We start from the raw sequence: 27,608 nt of genomic DNA on the forward strand, positions 1-27,608 counted from the left end.
ATTTTGACTGATTGTTCATAATGAAAATTTCTCTTAATTATTCCTGAATTTTAATTTAATTTCACTGATAGTTCTCAGTTTTGACTGCTTATACAAGGGTTGAAAATTGTCCTTGATTTGTCCTGAATTTTAATTTTATTTCTTGAATTCTTCCGAATTTTGACTGATTGTTCATAATGAAAATTTCTCTTAATTATTCCTGAATTTTAATTTAATTTCACTGATAGTTCTCAGTTTTGACTGCTTATACAAGGGTTGAAAATTGTCCTTGATTTGTCCTGAATTTTAATTTCTCAGGTTGTTTTGAATTTTGATTGCTTATTCAGGGCAAAATTATCTTTAATTTGCCCTGAATTTTAATTTAATTTCGCCAATTCTTCTGAATTTAGACTAATTATCCAAGAATGAAAATCGCCCTTAATTAGTTCTGGATTTTAATTTAATTCGTTGGATTGTTCCGAATTTAAACTGTTTATTCAGGAATCAAAAAATGCATTTGATTTATCCTCAATTTTAATTTCTTAGATTGCTCTGAACTTTGAACTGTTTATTCAGGAGTGAAAAATTGTCCTTGATTTGTCCTGATTTTTAATTTAATTTGTCAGATTCTTCCAAATTTTGACCAATTGTTCAAGAATGAAAATCGGCCCTAATTAGTCCCAAATTTTAATTTAATTTCCCAGATTGTTCCGACTTTTGACTTTTATGTAGGAGTCAAGAGTTGTCCTTGATTTGTCATGAATTTTAATTTAAATTCTTGGATTCTTCCGAATTTTTACTATTTGTTCAGAGGTGAAAAATTGTCCCTGACTTATCCTGAATTTTAATTTCTTAGATTGCTCTGAATTTTGACTGCTTATTCAGGAGTGACAAACTGTCCTTTATTTGTCCTGATTTTTAATTTAATTTGTCATATTCTTTGAATTTCGACATTGTTCAAAAATGAAAATCGTCCCTAATTAGTACTGAATTTTATTTTAATTTCACAGATTGTTTCGAATTCTGATTGTTTATTCAGGAATCAAAAATTGTCTTGCTTTGTTCCGAATTTTAATTTCCCAGATTTTTCCGAATTTTGACTGTTTCTTCAGAGGTCATAAATTGTTTATTTGCCTTAAATTTTAATTTAATTTCTCGGAACCTTCGGGACTTTGACTGGTTGTTCAGGAATGAAAATCGTCCCTAATTAGTCCTGAATTTTAATTTCATGAATTGTCTTGAATTTTGACTGTTTGTTTTGGAGTGAAAAATTTTCCTGGTTTATCCTGGCTTTTAATTTAGTTAATTTCTCAGATTGTTTTGAAATTTGACTGTTTATTCAGGAGTTGTCAGAAACTGTACATGATTTACCTGAATTTCACTTTAGTTTCACGGATTATTCCAATTTTAATTTAATAAACTTTCACTCTCCAACCTCGAAATTGCTCGATACTGTACACGATGCTCGTCAGTTCCAATTAGCAGTTTTTAAACTCCACTGACCATTCATTCGGAGCTGAAAGCTTAATCTTTCCCTAGTGAGATTCTTCAATCAGCCTACTTCCAATTCAAAATACAAAGCCTCACAATGAGAATATTCTTTGCTTATATCTCCAATATCTAAATTTTGATTCAATTTTTCACATTTTACAGCCAACTTCGCCAATTTATCAGTTAGCACGACCAGCCTTTCTTCCCAAATGGCCAGATTCTCTCTCGATCTTTCTTCGCACTTTTCTTTATCTGATGACCCATTACTAGTTTAAAAAAACAATGTAGATTTAGCATGCGTATTGTTTAAATATCCAGACTATTGCTAGCCAAGAGACGAAAAATTTCCGTTACGCGAGAAAACTAAACATACCGGAAAAATTATTCATTACTGTTGCCACAAACGGTGTGTCTAAAAGTAGAATTAATAAATGATACCGTTTTAAACTCATTTGTTGTTAATTTGATGTTATTTAAAGCTTTAATTTGTCGTTTTTTGTTATCATTTCGCAATCAAGTGCCACATAAATACTGTGACGTAATAATAATTTTCATTACATATTTCAAACAATATGGCAAAACAAACCTCAAATGTCATGGGCCAGATGACTCACTATTTACCAATCATAAAGCGAATAAAATGCAATGTTTATTATATATATATATATATTAGGTAGATATTCGAAAAAATGGAGATAAAGCAGCCAAATGGTAAGAATAAATCTTAAAGCACTACTGAATTGTGCTAAAAAGATAGATTTTCCATGTTAAACAAAAATTAATCAGCTAATTAATTTTTTAAAAATTTTAATTAAAAATGTATGAGATTTAACTTTTAAACTTTTTATACATGTAGAAGGTATTATAATAAAGTTAGACAGAGAATTTTGGAGTTTCTTCTCTTGGCATTATTAGAAAATCCTTAATAGCCATGGCAGTCTGGATTTTCGATTCCTGTACAAGATTGAAAAAGTGGCCCAAATATGATTTCTTTGTTTCAGGATATTTAAAACAGTATTTCCTTTCGTTCGGGCAAGACACCACATTCGTTTGCTCATTTGTTATTCAGCTCATTAAAGTCACTTACCACGACTATATTAAAACTTTCAATATGATGGGGAAACAGCTAGTTAGATTTTTATCAACAATTTTATTTATATTGATTAATTAATGATAACTAGCTGTCAAATTTCAATAAATGATTTATTCTCAATCACGCATTATGTATTAACTTTCCTGCACACACCCGTGTATGGAACTCGAAGGATTCTTTTTGTGTTGAGTAAGTAGATATAACACGTCTGAAGGAAACTATGCCATCACACATTATCGCTGACATCGAACTGTCTGAACCTCTTCGCAGGACAATTGAATTCAAATCCAAAGGGCAAATCTTGGATTTCGTCGGGCCCATTAAGAAACTATATTAGTTGACCGCCTTGGTTTGAAGTAAATGTGCATCATACAGGGTTTTTTTGTTAACTTTTTTCATTTATGAAGTAAATTTAAATTAATCCTAGGAACGTGAAAAAGGAAAATAACATAATAATGCAGACTGAGAAATGTTTTGATATATTTATTTTTATAATTTTTAAAACCACTAATTTTTTAAAAAAAATTTAATTCGTCTCTACAGAATTTTGAATATTTTTATTAATGGCGAAAATATAAAATTGAATTGAAAAGGAAAAATAAATAAATAAAGGCTAAGTTAACTTGAAAAAAATGTGTATTAATTTTCCCCTGATTCGGTTGGAACCATTTTTTAAACTATTTATTTTAAAGGTCTTTAACCAAGGGGGAAAAACATAATTTTAAAATTTTAATAGCAATTTCGAGTCTTTTGTTATCGTGCATAGGCCAAGCGTCACGATCTAGTGTCGGGCCTTCCCACCCGAATTATACCATTATAATGAGCCAAGAATGAACGGCATTCTGACCTGGCATCCAATTGGAAGAAATCAGGAACCAATCGGCTAAGGGTCTATCGTGCCAAAGAATTTTCTTAATTGGATGTAAGATTTTTAGGAACTAAGAGGAACAATGGTGGGTACTTTTCGGTTAACCAGGTGGAAGTGAAAAGTCGCCAAAGAAATTCAGAGCTACGCCAAAATAAAAGGTTGCCAAGACTTTCGCCAACTTACATGCAGTCTAATGATAACACTTTTTTTTTTTTTTTTTTTTTTTGCAAAGGATTTTTGAGGGGGGGGGCGCAGGTTTAAATTATTTGACGACTTTTACCTGGCGGCCGGTTAATCGAAAAGTACTTAATGCTTGTTTCAAAGAAACGGATATGATTGACATAAACGAAAATATTCTACATCACAAAACACAATTTAAAAAAATAGAAGAAAAGAAGAAGAAAACCGATTGCTTTTGATATCGATCGTAAATATGGAAAAACCAGCGTGATTGGTCTTCCCAGAACGTTCTCGCATACTCTTTAATAAACTTTCCAAGTTCTACATGCCACTGGCGCACAATCCTTACGAAATATTAACTTTTGGCGGTAATTTAACATTTTTACTGAATCTATCGTGCCATCCTAAAGGTATTATTTGGCGATTTATCCCTGGCATACGTTAATCGTATCCAAAAATCGAATTTGTGTTTTAGACACGTTTATCTCAATCGATTGAAACAATAATTTGACACAAAACTTCACTTGTATTCACAAAATGCCACATCCAATTCGATGTAATTAAGGTATCTATCAACGTTTAAAAGGCAGTTTTTGGTCACAATTCACAATTTTTTTATTGTTTTATTTTAAAACCCATTTATTTGGGTTTTCAAATCTCTGTTCGTTTTAATTATATGATAAATAGGAACGGAGATGTGTAATTTTTTTATAAATCACTGTAGCTGAAGACGAAGCCAAAAGTACCAACCGGCATTTGAATGTTTTCCAACATTTGATCAGATACACGCCACTCTGGATCATAATTTATTTATAATATGTTGTATCAGAAGCTACGGGTTTTAGAATATGTTTTGAGTAGTTTTTATGCTGAAAGGAATGGCAATTACATCTGCTTTTGAGCATTGTTTATGTTTACAAAGCCTTTTTTAGTACAAGACAAATGAAAACTGTAAATGAATTTTTTTGAAAAGCGTGGATTTGGTAAAAAATTTCATACGCAATACATGATATATTAAAAAGTTATTAATACATTACTTTGAAATTTTGCATATATTTCGCCTTAAAGATGGGATCACACGAGGCCAACTATTGCTCGCAATAAAAGGTCACGCCTACCTCAGGAAAATCATGTGACCACAACGGGACAATGGCAAATAGTTGTCTCGTCGGAACAACCATTTGCCATTGTTCCACCGACGTTGTCTCAATTGTTCACACGAGAACAATACAGGGACAATAACAGAGTGACAACAATTGCGCGCAACAATTGGCCGCCTGTGAACCCACCTTAAGTATTCAGAGCAGGCCTTCTCTTCAAAGGGGCCTGGGTGCAAGAAGTCATTTGGGCCCCTCATTTTCTGTAAAGCAAAGCAAAAAAAAAAAAAAATCTGAACTTATACTATTAATGCATATTTATTTAAATGTGATTTTTTTTTTTTTTTTTTTTTGCTAATACATCAATTACTTCAGAAAAATTACACATTTGCAATTTCTTTTTCGATGCTTAATACAGCAAATGCATTTAAGCGTTCTGAACACATATTTGACAGAAGATAATTCTTTATTAATTTTAATTTGCTGAAAGAGCGCTCAGCACTAGCTGTAGTAACTGGCAACGTAAAGAAAAATTTTAACACAGTTAATAACATTTAGAAATAACTCGTTATAATTATTATTTAGTGTGCATTGCAATATGCCTTGTGCGTTATTTACATCTCTTTCATTCAGAATCAAATCCCGTAACAAACACATTTCTTGGATTAGGTTTTCATCTACTTCGTTATTATACAACGTTGCAAAGTTTTTAGAACATTTCTCTAATTCATATTTTGTATCTCGAGACAAAGCCTGACTACAGCTACGCTAACACCTTCAATAGATCTTAATTTCTCACTTAGAATGAATATCAATTTTTCTTGCGTCTTTGTGGTTTCTAAGGGTTTAAAACTGAAATCATGCATAAAGCCTAGAGGATAAATGTAGGAAGAAGGTGTATAAATTATTTATATCATCATTTTTCAAAATATTTTTTCATGTATAAAACAGATTCCTAATTAAAGATGAGTTTAACAGAAAATGAAAAAAGCCACAAAATACTAATTATATTTAATACATTCCATATTATTAAATTTTAACAAAATGAATGATTGCATTTCATTTTCCAGGTTTTGAGCATTATTTGTGCCACTTCAAGCTACAATTCAGTTTCTGGGTACTTTTTATAATAAGACACAATGATTAAAGTTTCGGTAAAACTTCTTGAACAGTCAATCAAATAAGAATGTGTTGACGGTGTGCTTCGCCAGGACTTATAATAGTTAAAAAATATAGTTTATAATTTATACATAATATTTTAAATATAGTTTTATAGTTTGCACTTATAACATTTAAAAAAAATTCGAACTCCATATTTTGACGAATCAGCACATTTTAGATCTCCCACAATCTGAGAAACTTATTTTCTTTCTAAAATAAAATCACTCCTATGAGTGAACACTATTATTCAAAAGCGTTTTCAGCTTGATGGATGAAATTTTGTATATGGTCTCTACTTCAAATTTTTAAATTTCTATCAAATTTTGAACAAAGTGTATTCAGAGGAAATTTGTCAATTTGGTGGTCCGAAAGTAATTTAACATGATAGCAACAAAATGAAGAATGCTAAATAAGTAATATTTTTTACGCAGATTTAACATCTAATGATGTCATGTCCGCGTTACAACGGAAAGAGGGGTCCAATAGCTTCTGAGGGTAAAGACCCCTGAGCACCCAAGGGCAGAAGTCTGACTTCCAGCTCATATGAAGATGACACTCACACACTCGCTCGCACAACCGCTTTTTACAGGGGGGGTTCTTTCCCATACCTCATAGACAGAACACGAGAAGGGGAAGAACAACTATGTCTGAGCCAGGACTCGAACCCGGGACGCCCAGATCAAGCGGAAGACGCGCCTCTTCTTAGACCTAGACGTTTTGGATTCACCGTTTGTTGATTTGCTCGTTCACAAGCGTGTAAACATCTTAGCATTAAAAAAAGTTTAGTATGGAATTTTGAGTTTCATTTGGACAAATGAGCGTCCAAAATACATATTCGGTTTTCTTTATTATTCTACCAAGCAATAAAAGCTCGTGTAAGGGATTTTGAAAATTGGTGCTTCTTGAATTGATGTTTTATTCTGCATTAGTTTCGCGTGAATTTTATCTGCCAGCATATTTTTGCGCGTTTCTTCTCTTTTTCTTTCACTTTTCTTTTACCTTCCACTTCCTTTTCTTAACTAATTACTACACTAATATGAGATGACAATTTACCTCAAATACGGCACAAACCAGAAATTTATTTCTTAACATATTAAGTAAAAAGGAAATTTGTTCTCAAATTTTACTCAACACATTTTTTACACATTTTAATTAATTTCAATCTCAATCGATAGTATTCGTGTTAAATCCCTCATGAAAAATCTAGTTAGTTTTCGAAAAAATATATAAATTAAAACCCACATAATTTAATTAAATATTAACTCCCCTCTTTGCCCCCCTCTAGTATTCTATGCTTGAATATTAGATTTATTCCATTGTTAACTTAGTAATAATCATTGGTTATATTTCAGTTGTTATTGAATGCAGAAGGTTTCAACAATCACTCTTACTATTGTTGTTAGCAGAAATATTACTGTTCAATGTTAAACAAACGCACAAAATACAAACAATATAATAGATGAAACAATGAATCTACCTTCGGTTGTTAGAATCATTTCTCTTTTTGCAACTGATCGTTGTGTGACTTTTTTTTTGCTGAGCTATGCTTGGTGCGTTTTGTGAACATTTCAATGAGGCTGCGGCCATCGTTGGATGGATCGTCCTATGGACGATCATGGAACTGTTGAAATATTACATGTTCCCTCACTTACCCTCAATCGGAGATCTGTTTTTCGATCCCGATTTGGATCAAGATGTTGATACACCATCTGATCCACCTGCGACTAGAGTAGAATCCGTCCCAGTGGTTCGCTCCTACACGGTATTTAGGATTTGCCAGGCTTTAGAACTTCCAGCGAAACTGGCTCCATCTGCAACCCAGAAGTTAGATATCCCTGTTGTAGAATCCTATAGGGTCTACAAGCTGTGTTCTGCTCTGGGTTTGCCTGCACGGATGGCTCCTGTCGGAGTGCCAGTCGTAGAATCCTTTGCGATCTACCAGTTCTGCTTAGCCTTGGATATTCCAGTGAGATACCGGTCGCAGAAGGACGCAGTTTAACATCAAAACTGTCGTCGGCTGCCCGATGCAGTTTTCAGATCAGAACTGTCTTCGGATGCAGCGATGGAGGGTGGGTGGGCGGGGAACAAAAGTAGCCCACCTCCACGTGGTGTTCCCTGGGCAACGGTGCAGTTCTTTGGAACTGCATCGGCTAAGAGGCTACTCAAGTATGAAACAAATAATGAACTTTTTGTTTAATTTGAGAAAACTACACACCTAATTATTGATTTTGCGTTTTCATGTCCCAAAATTTCATTACAAGCATCAAATTCAGAACATGTAGAACGTGTATTTATGGTAGCAACAACTGCAATGTTTTTTTAGATATATGAGTGAATTATATATTTTTTATTCTAAAAAAATAAAAAAAGAATTTAAAATTTGTATTTGACAAAGAATTGTTGTAGAACTCACACATATAGAAAATAAGTAGCGTTGACAATCATAAATCTGACGGAGCAATCATATAATGACTTGAATTTGAAAAATTACAGTGGCAAAAATTTACAAATTCATAACATAATTCGTCGCCATATATTTATAGCCGGTTATAACAAAGTAGATTAAAGGCCTTATGGTCAGAGCCAGATTTCCCTTCAAAGCGGCCTGGGTGCAAAAAAAGTCATTTGGGGCCCTAATTTTTTTGTAAAGAAAAAAATACAAATCTGAACATGCGTATATTATTAGTGCATATTTATTTAATGCACGATTTTTTTTTTCTTTTTGCTAATACATCAATTATTTCAGAAAAATTACAATTTTTTGCAATTTCTTTTTCGAAGCTTAATACAGCAAGAGCATTTAAGCGTTTTGAACACATGCTTGACCGAAGATAATTCTTTATTAATTTTAATTTGCTGAATGAGCGCTCAGCACTTTCTGTAGTAACTGGCAACATACAGAAAAGTTTTAACACAATTAATAACATTTAGAAATAACTCATTATAATTATTATTTAGTATGCATTGCAATATGTCTTGTGCGTTATTTACATCTTTTTTATTCAAAATCAAATCCCGTAACAAACAAGTTTCTTGAATTAGGTTTTCATCTACATCTGTGTTATAAAACTTTACAAAGTTTTTAGAACATTTCTCTAATTTATATTTTTCTGAAGTTGTTATATCAGTAATTAATTTGAAATTAAAAATACTATTTGGTAGACTTTTAAACCCATTTTCTATTTGTACAATAAATGTATCAATTACAGTGTTAAAAAATAACATCTAAATTCCTCTACCATTTTTTTTTATAACTTCGGAACATAATCTTTTCCTTTTTCGAATTCGTTTTTCAGGAAAATGTTCAAATTATGTGCTAGCACTTTTGCTTTGTCGAAAAATGTGTTGAAGTTTGTTCTTAAATTTTGGATTTCAGTTTTAATTTTATTCACTAAATTGAAAGCCGTGTCAAGAACAATTGTTTCTGCTTGAAATAGTTTATTGATAGTGTTAATTTTGAAAAATATTGCAACAATACTATTAAACATAAAATAAATGACATTTCTTGCACTTAATAAACTTTTAGCTTCGGATACCGCTGTATTATCGTTACTTACATCAATAAATTCTTCTAGGGCATTACAAATTTGTTCAAACTGTGTATACAATGCTTTCACCTAATCTGTTTTGGTTTCACAATGAGCATTACATAATAATTTAAGAGTAATGTTTAAATGCTTTTCAAAATTTCCCATCTTTTTTCCATTGCAGAAAGTAAGCAATATAAACGTTGTAATATCCCAAAAAGTTTTTTTTTACTATATATACTGCTGGAAGCGGCATCACAAATAAATAAATTAAAGGAATGTGATATACAAGAAACATAAACTGCACGCGGATTTAGAGAAAGTATTCTAGATTGCACTCCTTTATATTTCCCTTTCACGTTGCCACCGCTGTCGTATGCTTGCCCTCTACAATTCATAATATTAAAATCAAGCTCAGTAAATCTTTTCAATAGAGTTTTTGTTAGTCCTTCTCCAATCACATCAGTTACTTCAATAAACCCTGTAAATGACTCGTTTATAGTTAACCTTTTCTCTTCAAATTTTATATACCTAATAATGATTGAAGTTTGTTCCTTACGGGAAATATCAGGAAGAGAACCTTTGAACCCTATAATACATGGCAGTTTTTATACCATGTTTAATTTTGTTAAGGACTTCATTTCCTAATGCAGAGATAATTTCTTCATTTGAACTATGTGCAAAATAAGGCACAAATTCTACTTTTCGAATTTATTATTTTGTTTACATGATCTGTTAACACATGGTCGCATTTAATAATTCGATCAAACATAAAAAAAATCCATTATTAGGCTATTCTTTTATTTCTCAATTTCTTCGAAGTGGAAGATTAGCAAAATAGAATCATTTAACTTAATTTGTTTCACCGATAGTTGAACGTAAATTTTGTAGTTTTAGTAATTCTTCCCAAACAATAAACGAATTAAAATGACAGCTAGAACGTCCATGATCTTGGATTACAGTTGACAGCTGTCTCCAGTTATTATAGCCACCTGTAAATCGTGTAGTTTGGTCATCTCTTCTTTTGGAAAACAGTATGCAACAAAAACAAAACACGAGTCTTGCGTTTTTGAATAAATTAACCATCTGCGAAGTTGGGTTTCGCCATTCGGCATTTTTTTAAAGTAGTACATAGTGGAAAATGACCTACCTTCAGCATTTTTAGCAAAAAATCCCTTGTGTTGTACAAATCTGCTTTAACACAAAATATTCTAAATTTATCAATTATAATACATGGCCATAAACCAGGATCATTTATACTCTCTTGATCTATTTGTTATTGCTATTTTCGTCATTATTTTCTGATTCTGTCATATTTATATAAACACATAGTTCTTCAACAAATTTCACCGTTTCAACATTTTCATTTTCACATTGTGTAGTTGGAGTAGAAATTTTTTCCCCAGTTGCAGTTTGAATTGTAATTTCTGAAGTTACAGAATTACTTCGAAGCCAAGAAAAGTGGTCTACTTGTAACTTCTTGTAAAGTGCAATTTTTCTTCTTTTTTTTCTTTTTTGACATCCAGAGCGATATTTTATTGACATGGGCATGGTTATATCTAACATTATAAAGTAGTTTATAGAATGAATTATCAAATTAATATATGCTATACTATACGCTATTACCTAGTAAGTGACTGTAAATCCACTTACCTTATATTAATAATATTTGCACACTTGCACTAGACTATAATATATACTGTAAACTTCGTATATTTCCAAATCCTTCGACTGCTCCATTTTCTTAATTCTTCCTACTCCGCCCGTGTTCGGTGAAGAAGTAATGAAGTGTGCATTGCCAGGAGTTGATCGTTTAATTTCTCTTAGTTTTGATTTTTGTTTCAACAACTTAATACAGTACACTCCCGATTATCCGCGGAATTGGGTGGCCCGGCCGCCGCGGATAACAAAAATCGCGGATAATCCGAAAAAAGGTAAAAACGGGTATAGCAAAAGAGAAAACAGTCATTCCAACTTTGAAAAATCGTTTTATGTACAATAAAACGCAAAATAAACAGCAGGAAATGTTTAACTAACGCTTAATATTTTAGTATATCACTCAAAGCTAACCAAAAATGCATTTTGTTAATGAAAACAGAAAAGTGCTTTGTACTTACGAGAGGCGTCAAGGATACACAGAAAAATGAATACATATGTACTGTTTTAATACTGTAATGTATTATATCATTACAAAAGCATAACTGTAAAACTACACCTTTTTGAAGAAATCAGTCATTTGTGTTTGCTTCTTGCTTTGGAAGCATTTTTTCTTTGCTTGGAAGCAAAAAAAAAAAAAAAAACTTAGTGCGGAAGGCGCGGATAACCCGCCCGCGGATAATCGGGAGTCCACTGTATAAACAAATATGCGCAGATGTACACATAAAATATATTACATTAGATGTAAAAAAATGATAGATAGTTGATTATTTACAAGTCCATTTGAACTCATCCTCATCCTCGACTTCTGGGAGTCGCATGCGCCCAGAAATCGCGCCACTCTGTCCTAACATGTCTGAAAGGGATCTCCTTATTCATAAATGAATCCCCCCACCCCTTTTATAGGTATCACTGCAATCGTTGCCCAATAATAGTGTCAGTCGAAGCTCAGCCAGCCACGTGGAAACAAACTTATATTTTCAGTATGTGTAAACGCCATTATTGTTCAGAACACTATTCTAATTCTTGATCACAGCGGGGCCCCGTCAATCGCGGGGCTCCGGTGCAAGCACCCACCGCACCCTCCAGATGGCCGGCCCTTTAAGTATTATAAAGGCAATGAACTAGGGATATAACTTTGAACTGAGTAATTTTTGATTTAGTAGATTTGAATTTTCAACACCGAATTTTGTGAAATTTTCGAAACAGAATACTCGATAAGCTATAACTTTTTTTGAAAATGCGCATACTTCTTAGATTCTAATTCACTCCCTTTACCATAGCTATAAGTATGTTTCATCTAAAAATAATTGAGATATATGAAATAGAATTTTTTGTAGAATGTTTTGCTTTTTGTTGCAATTATCACTATTTTTTTACACAAACTGACTCATTTTACAGAATCTCAATTGATACAGAATTTCTTGCTCAATATTTTTCCTTATTTGCCATCACATTAACCCCGAAAATGAATTGAAATACTTCATTAGAGGATGTTTCAAAAATTTGTCTCCGTAGGTAGACAGATACCTTAAGTCATTGTGTTTTTGAATTAACGCGTTTACATTTTCCCAAAGTACAGATAGATAGACAGTAATCCCGTTGTTGTATTTGGATCAAAATGTGTCATTGTGTCTACATTATAGATGTTTAATCCGTACACCGAATCTTATCTATCTAGCTCTCTTCGTTTTGTAGTTTTGTCAGGCGAACAGCCGAACAGATGCACTTTCTGAACAAATTTTATTCAAAATTTGATAGAAATCTGCAAATTTTGTTTAAAGACCATATACCAAATTTCATCCGTCCAGCTGAAAGCGTTTTTAGCTATCGTTGTCTTATACAGATAAACAGACATTTTCCAAAAATGTGTTTTTCGAACACAGGGAGGTCTAAAATATGGAGGTCAAAATCTCGAGTTCGAATTTTATGGACGAATATTATACTTTCACTACACTACCTATACGAGAAATTAAAAATTCTAGTCAAAAATACTACAGATACTTGATGTTTAGTTTAGTTTATTTATATTAACGTCCCGTTGTAAAACAACACTAGGGCTATTTTGGGACTTACCTCGTAATTTTGAACCGTGGTCAGATGATGAGGACGACACCTGAACTGGCACCCCTCTCTAAACACCACACCACACCAGCGGGATGACGTTTGGCCTGACGGATTTAACGTGTAACAGACTCCCATACACGCCGGTTCTTCGGTGGAATCGGGTCTCGAACCTGAAACCCTACGGCTCCCGAGTGGAGACCTTACCACCAGGCCTTCGCGGCCCCTACAGATACTTGATAGAAAGAAAAAAAAAGTAAAATAATTGAAAACTCGCAAAACAAAAGTTGTCATTCAAAAAGGGTGGAAGCGAGAATCGAAAACATATAACGAATAGTACAGTGTAACATACCCCGTTTCCTAGTACTGATAAGACATTTACAGCCAGCTGTGTCGTCGCTGTTACTTACTAAATTCCTCGAGATAGCCAGATGGTGGATCCTTTCAAGTGGGTGGTCTCGCATCTGTTCATTAGTGACTACAATGAAAGACCACATGTGGAATTCCTCGTCCAAGAGGTATTGATAGTACCTTCAAAGAGAAAGGGGTGTACAAACATCTGGATGCTAGATGCTTCTCTTTGTGAAAGGACCTTCCCACGACCCACTGGCGCTGCTGAGAGAGCATATTGCGGAACCCCGATTGGCCGAAAGAGAGCTCAAATGACCAATGTAAATGAAGAGACGGAGATAGTCGCCGAAATAAAGTGAGGAGATTTTTTTTTTTTTTTAGTGGAGAAAAGTAACGAATTGCAGAAGACTGTTGGACTACGCCCACGAGTTCGGAGTCTGAGAAAGTACCCCTGGAGTGGTCGTGTTGACGTGATGGAGAACTGAATTTCAAGAAAAACCTTCGACTTTGACTGTTGTATCTCCTACTACAGGTGTAAATAACTATTTATTTAACCAAGATTATAACAAGTTGTATATATAGGGCTGTAAAATAAAGAATTGTCTGGAAATTCTGCTTCGTTATTTGATCAGTCTAGATCATACAACAGGAATCGGTTGTTTGGGAGGAGAATCTTTAGTTAAAGACCATCGAGGCTTAAATGTTAAATCGAACAGTAAAGAATGTCTTCGCTTTTAGAGATAAATTCTATTAGTTTTCTTATCTCCCTCCTTAAGAGTGGACAAGGTGATTCATGTCGTAATATGATAATCAGAAATATGCTTCTACGAGTAGCAAATTTTCACTTTGATTGTAATTTTCTTTACTTTGAGATCACAATCAAGAATCAAGGAAGGAAAAAAAAACTGCTGAATGGTAATTCAATATTTATACGAAGATTACCTTATCGCATTTAAAGGAGTTGCGTCAACCATCATAACACAATTTTTTTAAAGCCATGTGTCGAATTTTTTTCTTTGGCCACCAGAAAATCAGTCACAAATAGGCTTAAGAGCGACAATAAACTTCAAGTACTTTCACGATAAGATCAGCCATACAAAATTAAATCCAATCGGTAAATAAATAACAAAAAAAAGCATGTAGTAATATTCATTCGATTAGGTGTGTTTATTTTTCGCTCTTATCAGTTAAATTTATCACTTAGAATCGTTGCAATCGGTTGGGAACCAGCAAGCCACTTGACAACCGTAACTACAAAAGTAAACAAATACCTGAGGGAAAAATTTAGTTATCAGTTATTTGCACTTAGAGATACAAGCTGCTTTGCAATTGTCTTTGACTGTTGCCAGGTTACTCTTTCCGGTAGCTGACCCATTGCGATAACACGTGTGACATATTCAGCTATTGGTTAACTCCAGAGTGTGTTACAATGTGATTTTGATATTTATTATTTTTTTTTTCTGAAAAAGAAAGAACAATTTTTTCCAGCGAAATGGGACAAAAATATTTTTGTGTTCTAGAACATTGACTGTATTGATAAAATAGTAATATGTTCCACGTTTTGATGTTTTGCTTGCTTTTGTTTTAAAATTACAACTATCCACTTTGATTAAACAGTTTGGTTTCAATAGGTAATTATTTCGTAAGAAAAATGTAACTGATACGTACACGTAATGTACAACAACAACAAAAAAAATGAAAAAATACATTTTTATTGTACTTTGTACGATAAAACCTTTCGAACATTTACGTAACCTGAACGTAACCTTTCGAAATTAGAATTCATAACCTTTGCAATAGTGATTAAATTTATGATGACTCTTATTATTGGCAATAAAATTTTTTAATAAAGATGATTTTAGGTCAACAACGATTATTTTAAACTTCCTAGAGTCTCTGCAACAGATCGTCTGGAAAAAAAAGTAAGGCAGAATACATACACATGATTCTTAGAACATTTATATTTCATACAAAAAAAACTTAGCTTTCATAAAAACTCTCAATCATAGTAATACATGACATATATAGAGTAACAAAAAATCCCCTCCCCTCAAATTGATGGTTTTGGAAATGACAAATTATGATAGTTATGAATTTAAACTTGCAAGAGATAAATAGGATAAGTCATGAATTTTCATTAACAGCTTCTCTAGGATCGAAGCAAGTGTCCGCGATAAGTGGAAAGCAACTAAATGGAAAACTGCTCATAATTCAGTGGTTTCATGCTCAAAATAACACACCTAAGTTTTAGGTATGCTACAAAATGCAGCATGCTCAGAGTAGCTTCGTAAATATCGGATATACTCTGCTAAAATAACAATAATCTAGAATATATATATATATATATATTACTTGCATGTCTCAGGTATGATTCGTTATTTAGAGAGATTAAATATAAAATATCTCGTGTCTGAGCATTCACTGAAAATATAATTGCTAAGAGTTTCATCTAAAATCTGCCTGAGGAATTTTATGTCCATCAATCAGTTTTGGAAACACTTGGGCGAATCCCAGCATTCCCTTACAGACATCCAATACGTCATTAGCCACACCTTGCATGCTGACTGCCTGTACCCACCTGTATATCTGGATATCATAAAAACATAAGAAATCAAATAACATAATTATCTCATCAATAAAAGTTTGCTAAACGAATACATTATTGAAATAAGATGTTGCATCTAATCCACCCGGAAATCTATTATTATAAGGGGGTGTTGTTAATTATCAAACCATTGAATTACTGATAAATTTGTAGGAATTTTTAATGTTTTCGACGATTTATTTGCCTAATTTATGTAAGAAAATGCAAAACTTCCACTCACTTATCAGGTTTTCACTTACACGGAGGAACCACTCACTTATTGCGACAACCATTTCAATGCAAATAATTCTTTTGCTGTTGGCAAGAGTATGGATTAATCATAATATTCACTGTGACTTCTTCGCTCATGTGATTTCTTTCCTTGAAGTCACTTAAAAGAAGTAACCGAATTTGTCCACACTAAATGAAATCTTAGCTATAAATTAGCAGCGTTGCATGTAGTAGTATCAGATTCAATGCCCATCTGCGTCCTGTCATTGTTTGAGATGGTAGACATGAAAGACATTAAGGATCAATGTCGCCACTTGTTGATAATTGTATCACTAAAGGGAAACTTCCCAAAAAGTATTCTTAACTCATTTATCTATTGAGAAAATCTATATTTATAAAGCTCTAAGTGTGTGTCACAGAAACTATCCTTGTTATTATTGTTAAACGGCAACGGTCGAATGTAAATAAATCGGCATACGAATGTATCAGACTGCTTCAATGAACGCTTTTAACACTATACTTAATTTGATACCAAGCGCAGTTAACTTACAGACGTGCAAAATATTGTTAGAAATGATTGGAAAAGGACTCGCCGTGTCACCGAAACATCCATTTATTTAGAAGAATGAAAAGGTAATATAGGAATCAATCCGATAAAAACAGATATCAAAGCGAAAATAGGCTTAACCGTCGCCAAACAGATAATCATTGTGATTTGCCTACGGAAATCGATGTTCATATCTTTCTAAATTATTATATAACAAAAGTAACTTATCATCTTAAAACTTGAAAAATTTCTCTTCTTTGATATCAATTTTATTTCCGTACATTTTTAATAGTTTTATAATTTTTTTAAAAAATTAAATTTGATGCACATTTTATAGCAATGTTTTTAAAGTCAAATTCGTCCATCAAAACATTCAGGCTCGTGCTTTTGACAGTGTTAAAAGTAAAATTTAAACAAACAAACAAAAAAAAAATACTTTATTTGGATATGAACTTTGAAATAGAATTTTCACTTCCGGTTTTATTTCAAAGTACATATGCTTTCTAATTCGCATGCGTAGTAATTTTTAGTACTTTCAATTAAATCATTCGTTATTTAATCATCATTCAATTAAATCCATGTTTTTTTTAGTTTTATCAAATAACACAGTGAATTAAAAAAATGATTCCATATTAAACTAATGGGCTTGAATGTCATTGCTGGTAGCCAAAGGGTTAGTAAATAACTACCATATTACTTTCTTCTTTCTTTAAAATTACTTTCAGGTCTAAATCAGATTCAGTCAAATGGCAAGGCCAACCATTAGTTAATTATCAACTTTCTAATTTAATTAAATCTCGATTTCTTATTAGTTGTGGCAGTTTGTAGAGAAATCCAGAAAAATTGTTTCTGAAATTCCATAGCATTTATGTGGAATAGAATGTAGAGAAATCCAGAAAAATTGTTTCTGAAATTCCATAGCATTTATGTGGAATAGAATGCCGTCTCAACAGCAATATTGACGTTCAATAGTTACGCAATATTAAACTTTGGTGTGAATGTAGCATCTTTACTGAATCTATCGTGTCATCCTTGGCGAGTCTTTTGGCGATCAATCCTTAGTGTGCAATTAATAGTATCTTAAAACCGAATCTATGTTTTAGATGCGTTTTTCTCAACCGAATGAAAGCAAAATTTGGCACAAAACTGCACTTGTAATCACAAAATCCCATACAAAATTTGGTGAATTTAAGCCATTGCGATTTTGAGTTGTCGCTTTTATATGTTTCTGGAAATGCGAACTGTTAGGCAGTCAACCTATTGTTGAATTTGGCTAAAAATTTAACAAGACTGACTAGAAAAATACTGCTGACCAAATTAACTATGGAAGTTAAATCTGTGGGCCGAATTTTATCTATCTGGCTCTCTTCGTTTTGTAATTATTGCGTTAACTAATATTTGAACAGCCGGACAGACAGATTTCCTCTGAACAGAGTTTACTCGAAATTTGATAGAAATCTGCAGATTTGGTGTAAAGATAGTATACCAAAGTTCAAACATCTAACTCAAATCGTTTTGATGCATCTTTGTAACAGACAAACATACAGACAGAAGGACACTTTTCAAAAATGTGTTTTTCGAACTAAGGTCTAAAATGTTTGGATTTTAGACTTTCGAGATTCGTCAAAAATCTCTAGTTCGAATTTTTTGATGGTTACTATACTGTCTCTGCATTCTACATATGCAAGAAAGTAAAAAAAAAACTGCTTCTTTTAAATTTATTGAACTGAATTTAAATATCAAATCAAACTCAAACTAAATAGATCCAAAAACAGTCGGCCATTAATGCAAAAAAAAAAAAGCATTCGGTTATATAGAAAATATAGTAAAACAAAGTAAAATATAGGAAAACAGATTTAAAATGAATTACTTTTACTTCAAAAAGTAACATAAAAAATTGTTTAGAATATTTCTCATTCATTTAAAAATAAAAAATTGGACTTTAGAAGAATCATTGACACGCATCACTTCTTCCGCCACGGTTAAAAGGCGAAAAAGAAGCAAGAACAAACTTAGAAGTGCGAAATTAGATTTTAACGAGTCATTTAAAGCTTCAAAACTTTTCATTAAATACACAAAATATATTAAAACTAACGAATGCTACGTTTGCTATTTTAAGTCTTATTTAGATTATATATTTTTCGGCATTTTTATTTTCTTTCCCAACGTCAAGTTTCCCAAGGAAAAGTTACGTTTTGTTTATTAATGCCTGTAACACAAATCCACAGATGAAGTAATATATATATAGATATAACTTTATTTTTTTATAACTCTCTGAACCTCTTTTCTGTATTCCTTCATACTTTTATATCCTGTCTTTCAAAAGTAACACCCCAAACTCTTAGGTAAACTTCGAAATGAGACCGGAGTGTTTATTTAATAAACTGATAAGCTACCAAAAAAACAATAAGAAAATATTTTTCTTTTCACACTGGACCGAAGATGAAATTCGTGTGTTTGTTTTGCTCTTCTTAATATTTATGGATGAATGTGGAGGAGAAATAAGGTGCGGAGATGAGTATTAGAGGAGAAAAAATGGCAAGAAACTAATTTAGAGCCGGAGGGTTCAATTTGGGCTTGTCAAACATTCGATGGAACGCCTCTGGAAAACCAGTGAAGACTTTTAAAAAACAATTTTACTCGATTAGTACTCACTTCCCTGCTTGTAAGCGCTTCGATCAAGAGGTTTGTTTTTTATGTTTTTGCAGCAATTTTCTGGGCTTTCGTTTATTTAAATGTTGTTTTCGTTATAATTTTGATCCCGCGAAGTCTGGCACTTACAGAATGACATTAAGATTAAATAAAACACGAATGCTTTGTTATTGATCTCCGTGGTCTTTGATTTTGAAAAGAGCAGGCGGACAGAAAAATCTATGCGAGGTGTGTTGTTGTTTCACTGTTTCGAAATTAAATAATCTTTAATACATAAACGCATTTTTGGAAAATGGCTCTATTTTTGTTTAACCACGTACGAAGATAAAATGTTGTAAGCATCAAAAAATTTAACCATTAAATTTTGATGAATTTCGAAGCTTTAATTTCTTTGAATTCAAAAGATTCACTTTTGGAAAAGTGTGTTTTTTCACTACGTTATTATATTTATGTTATTAGACAATGCGTTTGGCAATATAATAACTAGAGGGCAAAAATAGTCCAATCTCGCTATCGCTTTCTCGCATACAAAGATAAAATGTTGTAAACGTCCAAAAATGTGACCATTAAATTTTGATGAACTTCAAAGCTTTAGATTTCTTTGAATTCAAAGGATTCACTTTTTGAAAAATGTGTTTTTCCACTACGTTATTATATTTGTGTTTTTAGACAATGCGTTTGGCAATATAATAACTAGAGGGCAAAAATAATCCAATCTCACTATCGCTTCCTCGCTGCAAAGATTAAATGATGTAAACGTCAAAAAATGTGATCATTAAATTTTGATGAATTTAGAAGCTTTAGATTTCTTTGAATTCAAAAGATTCACTTTTGGAATATTGTGTTTTTCTATACGTTATAAAGTTTATGTGTTAGGCAATGCATTTGGCAATACAATAACTAGAGAGCCAAAATAGTCCAATCTCGCTATTGCATTCTCTCATACAAAGATAAAATGCTATAAACGTCCAAAAATGTGACCATTAAATTTTTAATGAATTTCGAAGCTTTAGATTTCTTTGAATTCAAAAGATTCTCTTTTATGAGTTTTTACACTGCTTTGTTATGTTTATGTGTTATAAATACGTTTGAGAAAACAATAACTAAGGGACAAAAATAGTCGTATATCGCTATTATACAATTACTGAATTGAAACGATTGCTATCTACAACTGATAGCAACTGACTGATTCTTGTTTGTAACTGATTCTTGCTAATTCATATATGCTTATTTTATTGGGTTTATTAATATACGCTTGATTACTAAATTTTGAATACATTTAAAATGCGATAATATAAATGCTTATTGTAGCAGAAACAAACTAGCAAGAGTGATTTTCCTAATGCTTTCTCGCATTTACCTCCTAAAGCGGTCGTTCCTGAGAATGCCTTACATAGCATTGGCGTACAATAGTTACGAAATATTTTCTTTTGGCTTGAATTTAGCATTTTTTCTGAATTTATCGTGTCATCCACGGCGAATGATTTAGCAATGAATGCGCTTAACAGTATCCGAAAATCGAATTTGAATTTTAGACACTTTTTTCTCAACCGACTGAAACAAAAATTGGACGCAAATCATAATTGTAATCACGGAATCCCATGCCAAATTTGATATATTTGAGTCCTTGCGTTTTTGAATTATCGCGTTTACATGTTTCGGAAAGTGAAAATAGACAGTTAATTCATTGTTGGATTTGCCTCAAAATATGGCAAATGTCTACACTATAGAAGCTAAATTTGTGTACCGATTTTTTTTAATCTACCTCTCTTTGTTTTGTAATTATCGTGTTAACTTATGCTAGAACAGCCGGGCAGACGGACTTAATCCAAGCAGATTTTACTCAAAATAGGACAGAAATCTACAAATTTGGTCTTAAGTTCATAAAACAAATTTCATTCGTCTAGCTCAAAGCGGTCTTGAGTTATCTTTGTCACAGACAGACAGACGGACATTTTCCAAAAATGTGTTTTTCGAATTCAGGGTGGTCTAACACGTGAAGATTCGTCAAACCTCGAGTTCAAATTTTTTTTGACGATTACTATTCTTTCTCTATAATACATATATCAGTAAGTAAACATATAGTTGAAATCGGACAAAAATTGTATGATAGCAAACCTGAAGCCACTGAATAAATAGTCTCTAAAATTTAAAAACAAGAAAAATCATTTTGTTTCATTGATGCAAAAGATGCAAAACAAGCACGTGGTTTCCAATAATTAATTGCTTATAACAGAAATTTATTTAATTTGTATATTTTAATTTGACAGAGCTTTAATATTATTTACTCACCCGATGAAATGAATGCATCTCCAACAGAAATTAAATACAAAGTACCTAGAAAAAGAATGTCAATTTTTAAAATAGAATATATTCACCTGCCTGTCTGTGACAGACAAATGGATATTACTACAGTTTCTCAATAGAACGATTACTATAGTTTCTCACTACTACGTATACGAGAAAGAAAAAATTAAAACAATTTCATACATATAAAGTCAATAAATTTAAAAAATATCAGTACACAATAAAACAATAGCATGTTAAAAATGCGCTGAAATGTGAAAATAGATTGACCATCTAATCAAAAGAAGGGCCTCATAAGGGCCCTTCCTAACAATTCATGTCTATGAGCTTTAATAGGGTATTATCATATCGTGATTTGTGGTTGTCTGCTAGATTATTACATCATGCTTTAAATTTGCACCATGAGTTTTGAAACACACTGTACAAAAGAGTAAATTTACTTATTTCGGTAATACATAAGGAATTAATAAATAGCCCATGAAAATTGATGATAGATCAATGAACAATTTGGATACCAATTATCGCCTTTTAAACGATTATATTCATTAACCAATCAACCAATTTAATAAAACATGTTGTGAATTATAAGTTTAAAAAGCTATAAAAAATTGAGAACTGAAGCAATATATATATATATATATATATATATATATATATATTAAATTAAGAATCAAATGGAACTCCTGTCTTTTTACTTCTCTAACCAACAAAATAAAAATAAAAGACCGAAGATAATATATATTGAGTCAGCTGATGATTATAAATTGAAAAAAAAAATGTCAAACGTTAAATATCCAAGCATTATATCAGCAAATAATTATTTGAGAAAAGTATTTCATTTCGCTCACTCAGAAAGTATCGATATTTAGAAACTGAAGATGGCTTTTGATGAATTAGCGATTGAAAACCACGTGGAAATACTCGTGCAGAGTATCTTTGACTAGATTAGCATTACAAATTATTGAAAACATTTTGCAGAATCCGGAAAAAAATATGTTGGATTCCGATGAAAATGAACTACATATTATTATTTTTTTTAAATATTTTCTGCGAAGTATGACAAAATACGATAAATAGATTAGACTATTTCAGCACATTAAGGAAAAACCAAAAATTCTCTAGATGTCAGCAGGAAAGAAAAATAATCAAAATTACAAAAGAAAAGCGAATTATATTATATTTGTTTACCATGCCTGACATTTAAGATATATGAGATTTAAAATTGTGTAAAGATATATTTAAGTTGCTATCAATATTATTTAATTGAAGCATAAAATTAAATTGTGATTAGAAATTTTGTCTTATCACTTTTGATTATTATCACAACGTACCAATTTATTGAAATTTAACCATCTTAATCGATTTTGTTTGTTTATCATTTTTTATTCATATTTATGCTGTCCAAATGAATTTGTAGCTAAAAATTCCTAAATCCCCCTCATTCAAACAAACAAACAAACAAAGCTGTCCAAATAATATATTAGTGTTTTTAAATAAAGGAGCAACAACATTTTGAAGGCTGTACGTGGGGCTTGGCGAGAAAAATTTGGCGGAAAATCGCTAAATGGTACCCGTCTTTAGAACTGTACCGTTGGAAGAATTAGAGCAGTTTTATATTATTAAAAATATAAATTTAAAATACTAAAAAAATAAACTGAAGCAAAATTATACTGCAAAAAAATTCTAGAGAAAGCGACAAAAATACAGGATACAAACAAAAAAACAAAAAATTATGTAGTTTGAAAAAGTATGCAAATTCACTATATTTCATTTCTTGCATGCGTTAACATTATCCTTTAGACACATTTTTCCCAATCTATTGAAAAAAATTGATACAAAACAGTACTTGTGCTCACAAAATCCTACACCAAGTTTGATACATTTAAGTCATTGCATCTTTGAGTTATCGCGTTTAAATGTTTCAAAAAAAAAAAAAAAAAAGATCAACAGATGGTCAATTCCTTGGTGGATTTGGTACAAAAATCGATAGGTATCAACACTATAGATGTTAAATTTGTGTGCCGAAATTCACCCATCTAGCTCTCTTCGTTTAGTTGTCGTGTTAACTTATATTCGAACAGCCGGTCAAATTTTCTTTGAATGAATTTTGCTCAAAATTCGATTGAAATCTTCAAATTTGGTATAAAGATCACATACCAAATTTCATCAGTCTGACTTAAAGTGTTTTTGAGTTACCGCTGTCACCGATAGACAGACAGGCGAACATTTTCCAGAAATGTATTTTTCGAACTTAAGGAAGTCTAAAAAGTGGTGATTCGTCAAAATCTCTACTTCGAATTTTTTGACGATTACTATAATTTCTCTATACTAGTTATACGAGAAAGTAAAAAAACGATGAATGTTGAGGATTAGTTATTGTTTGTCTTATTTTATATTCATTTTTAGGCGAATATTATCGAAAGGAAAGGGTTGTAATAATTTTATTGACTTCACCGTCCACACAATTTCCTATTGGCAAAACTTCAAAGAAATTATATCGTATTCTGGTTATTTAATATTCTTGAAAGGCAAAAACAATTTCTTATCTGGCTTTGGGATTAAAAATCTTAGGCAGAATAGGTTTTCATATTAAAAAACGTATGGTAATCGTGAAAAAATTTGAACTCAAGATTTTGACGAATTGCCATGTTTTAGACCTAGATGAGTTCGAAAAAAGAAACATTTTTCACATTATGTCTGTCGTTCTGTAACATTCGATAAAAACGCTTTGTGCTAGATGCATGAAATTTAGTATACGATCTTTACACCAAATTTTCAGATTTCAGATCCCCAAATTTTCAGATTTTCACATTATGTCTGTCGTTCTGTAACATTCGATAAAAACGCTTTGTGCTAGATGCATGAAATTTAGTATACGATCTTTACACCAAATTTTCAGATTTCAGATCTCCAAATTTTCAGATTTTCACATTATGTCTGTCGTTCTGCAACATTCGATAAAAACGCTTTGTGCTAGATGCATGAAATTTAGTATACGATCTTTACACCAAATTTTCAGATTTCAGATCTCCAAATTTTCAGATTTTCACATTATGTCTGTCGTTCTGTAACATTCGACAAAAACGCTTTGTGCTAGATGCATGAAATTTAGTATACGATCTTTACACCAAATTTTCAGATTTTCACATTATGTATGTCGTTCTGCAACATTCGATAAAAACGCTTTGTGCTAGATGCCTGAAATTTAGTATACGATCTTTACACCAAATTTTCAGATTTCAGATCTCCAAATTTTCAGATTTTCACATTATGTCTGTCGTTCTGTAACATTCGACAAAAACGCTTTGTGCTAGAGGCATGAAATTTAGTATACGATATTTACACCAAATTTTCAGATTTCAGATCTCCAAATTTTCAGATTTTCACATTATGTCTGTCGTTCTGCAACATTCGATAAAAACGCTTTGTGCTAGATGCATGAAATTTAGTATACGATCTTTACACCAAATTTTCAGATTTCAGATCTCCAAATTTTCAGATTTTCACATTATGTCTGTCGTTCTGCAACATTCGATAAAAACGCTTTGTGCTAGATGCATGAAATTTAGTATACGATCTTTACACCAAATTTTCAGATTTCAGATCCCCAAATTTTCAGATTTTCACATTATGTCTGTCGTTCTGTAACATTCGATAAAAACGCTTTGTGCTAGATGCATGAAATTTAGTATACGATCTTTACACCAAATTTTCAGATTTCAGATCTCCAAATTTTCAGATTTTCACATTATGTCTGTCGTTCTGTAACATTCGATAAAAACGCTTTGTGCTAGAGGCATGAAATTTAGTATACGATCTTTACACCAAATTTTCAGATTTCAGATCTCCAAATTTTCAGATTTTCACATTATGTCTGTCGTTCTGTAACATTCGATAAAAACGCTTTGTGCTAGATGCATGAAATTTAGTATACGATCTTTACACCAAATTTTCAGATTTCAGATCTCTAAATTTTCAGATTTTTCCATTATGTCTCTCGTTCTGTAACATTCGATAAAACCGCTTTGTGCTAGATGCATGAAATTTAGTATACGATCTTTACACCAAATTTTCAGATTTCTGTCAAATTCTGAACGAACATTCGGAGGAAGTCTATCTATCCAGTTGTTCGCATATACATTAACATGATAATTACAAAACAAAGAGAGCTAGATGAATGAAATTCGGTAAACAGATTTAACGTCTAGATTGTAGATAACAAATTTTGAGCCAAATCCAACAAGGATTGAACGGCTGCTAGTTTGCACTTTTCAAGGCATGCAACAGCGATAGCTAAAACGCAAATTTATCAAATTTGGTATGAAATGTTACGACTTCAAATATAGTTCTATGTCAACTTTCTGTTTCAATTGGTTGGGAAAATAGTGCCTGATTCAGAAATTGGATTTTCAGATAATATTTATCTCAGGCCAGAAAATAATCAGCCAAAAACTCGTCAAGGAGAACACTGTAGATTCAGTAAAAAAGCAGAATTTATGTCAAAAATTAATATTTCCTAAATATAGAAAGCCATGCAAGACGTTCTATACCTTAACCAAGACGCACACTTTTTTTCCCCCAATTCCTACTATTAGTCCATACTCTCCGTATACATATTTATATATCTTGTTCAAATTTTTAGTCGTTAATAAAATACTTTCTATTCATCCACTCAAGTTCAATTACATTTTTTAAACTTGTAGTGGATGACACGATATTAATACAGTTTTTTCTAATATTCATTCATTAATTCATTTTAGTTTTATATGGGAGAAAATTTTTCTCTTATATAAGATATTACAAGAGATGAATAGAATGAGAAATTATAGACCACCATCAGCTTCATAAATTAGAAAGGAAAGCAAATAGAAAGCGAATAAATAGTAACAAAAAAAAATAATACTCTAACACCATATATAGAAAGGAAAAATGGACAATTGCAAGGAAATTCGCTTTCTCTTTTGTCACTTAATATTCTGACTCTGTCATATGTATATTCATATTGTTACGAATCTGTGATGCTGCTTCCCAACATAGTTGGTTCCATCATCAGAAAGACTGATTTACAGTCAACTGTATTGGCCGAATTCCCTGTGTCGCGTCGGAGGTCCCAGAGCTTGGCGACAAACTTGGCGACCATTTGGCGACTTGGCGAAGAATTTGGTGACTTTGGCGCCAAAATAGATTATACCCGAAGCATCGAGAATTTTCCCGATCCGTCCATTAGCAACCAAGATATGCCTCGAAAGTTCCTGATTGGTTGAGAGGCTTCTAACCCGCCTCCTGAGATCTATAAAAGGAGGCAGTCTGCAGCTGCCGGGGTGGTAGTCGGAATCGACGGTAAACAACGGGTCTTCCAGAGATTAGCAGAGCAGTGATGGAGTCAAGCTAGTGCTGAAGTAAGCTGTGCGCTACTGTCTGCAATAGAGTCTTGTTGTGTGCTACTGTGTGCACGTCTCGGCTGAAGATAATTGTCTTCTCTATGCTGTATATAGTTGTCGTCTTTGTGCTGTCCTGTGTGTCGTAGTGTCAATAAACGTGTTCGTCTACTGAAAGGACTGATCATCGTGTTGCGTTATCTTCATACCATACACAACCACTAAATACACACAAGTAAACGAACCAGACGGATTGATAGTGATAGAGGGAAATCCGTAACAATATTTATATTAATTGTAATTATTTAATAAAAAGTAACTGAAATAAAATTTTTCTTTGATGACCTAAGTAGGAATTGACTTAATTTTTTTATATATATATTACTTGTTTGGAGAGTCGGATATAAGACCTTTATTAGACAGTATGCGAGTAAGTTTTAGA

This window comes from Argiope bruennichi, chromosome 3 (assembly GCF_947563725.1).
Source record: "Argiope bruennichi chromosome 3, qqArgBrue1.1, whole genome shotgun sequence".
Taxonomy (NCBI): Eukaryota; Metazoa; Arthropoda; class Arachnida; order Araneae; family Araneidae; genus Argiope; species Argiope bruennichi.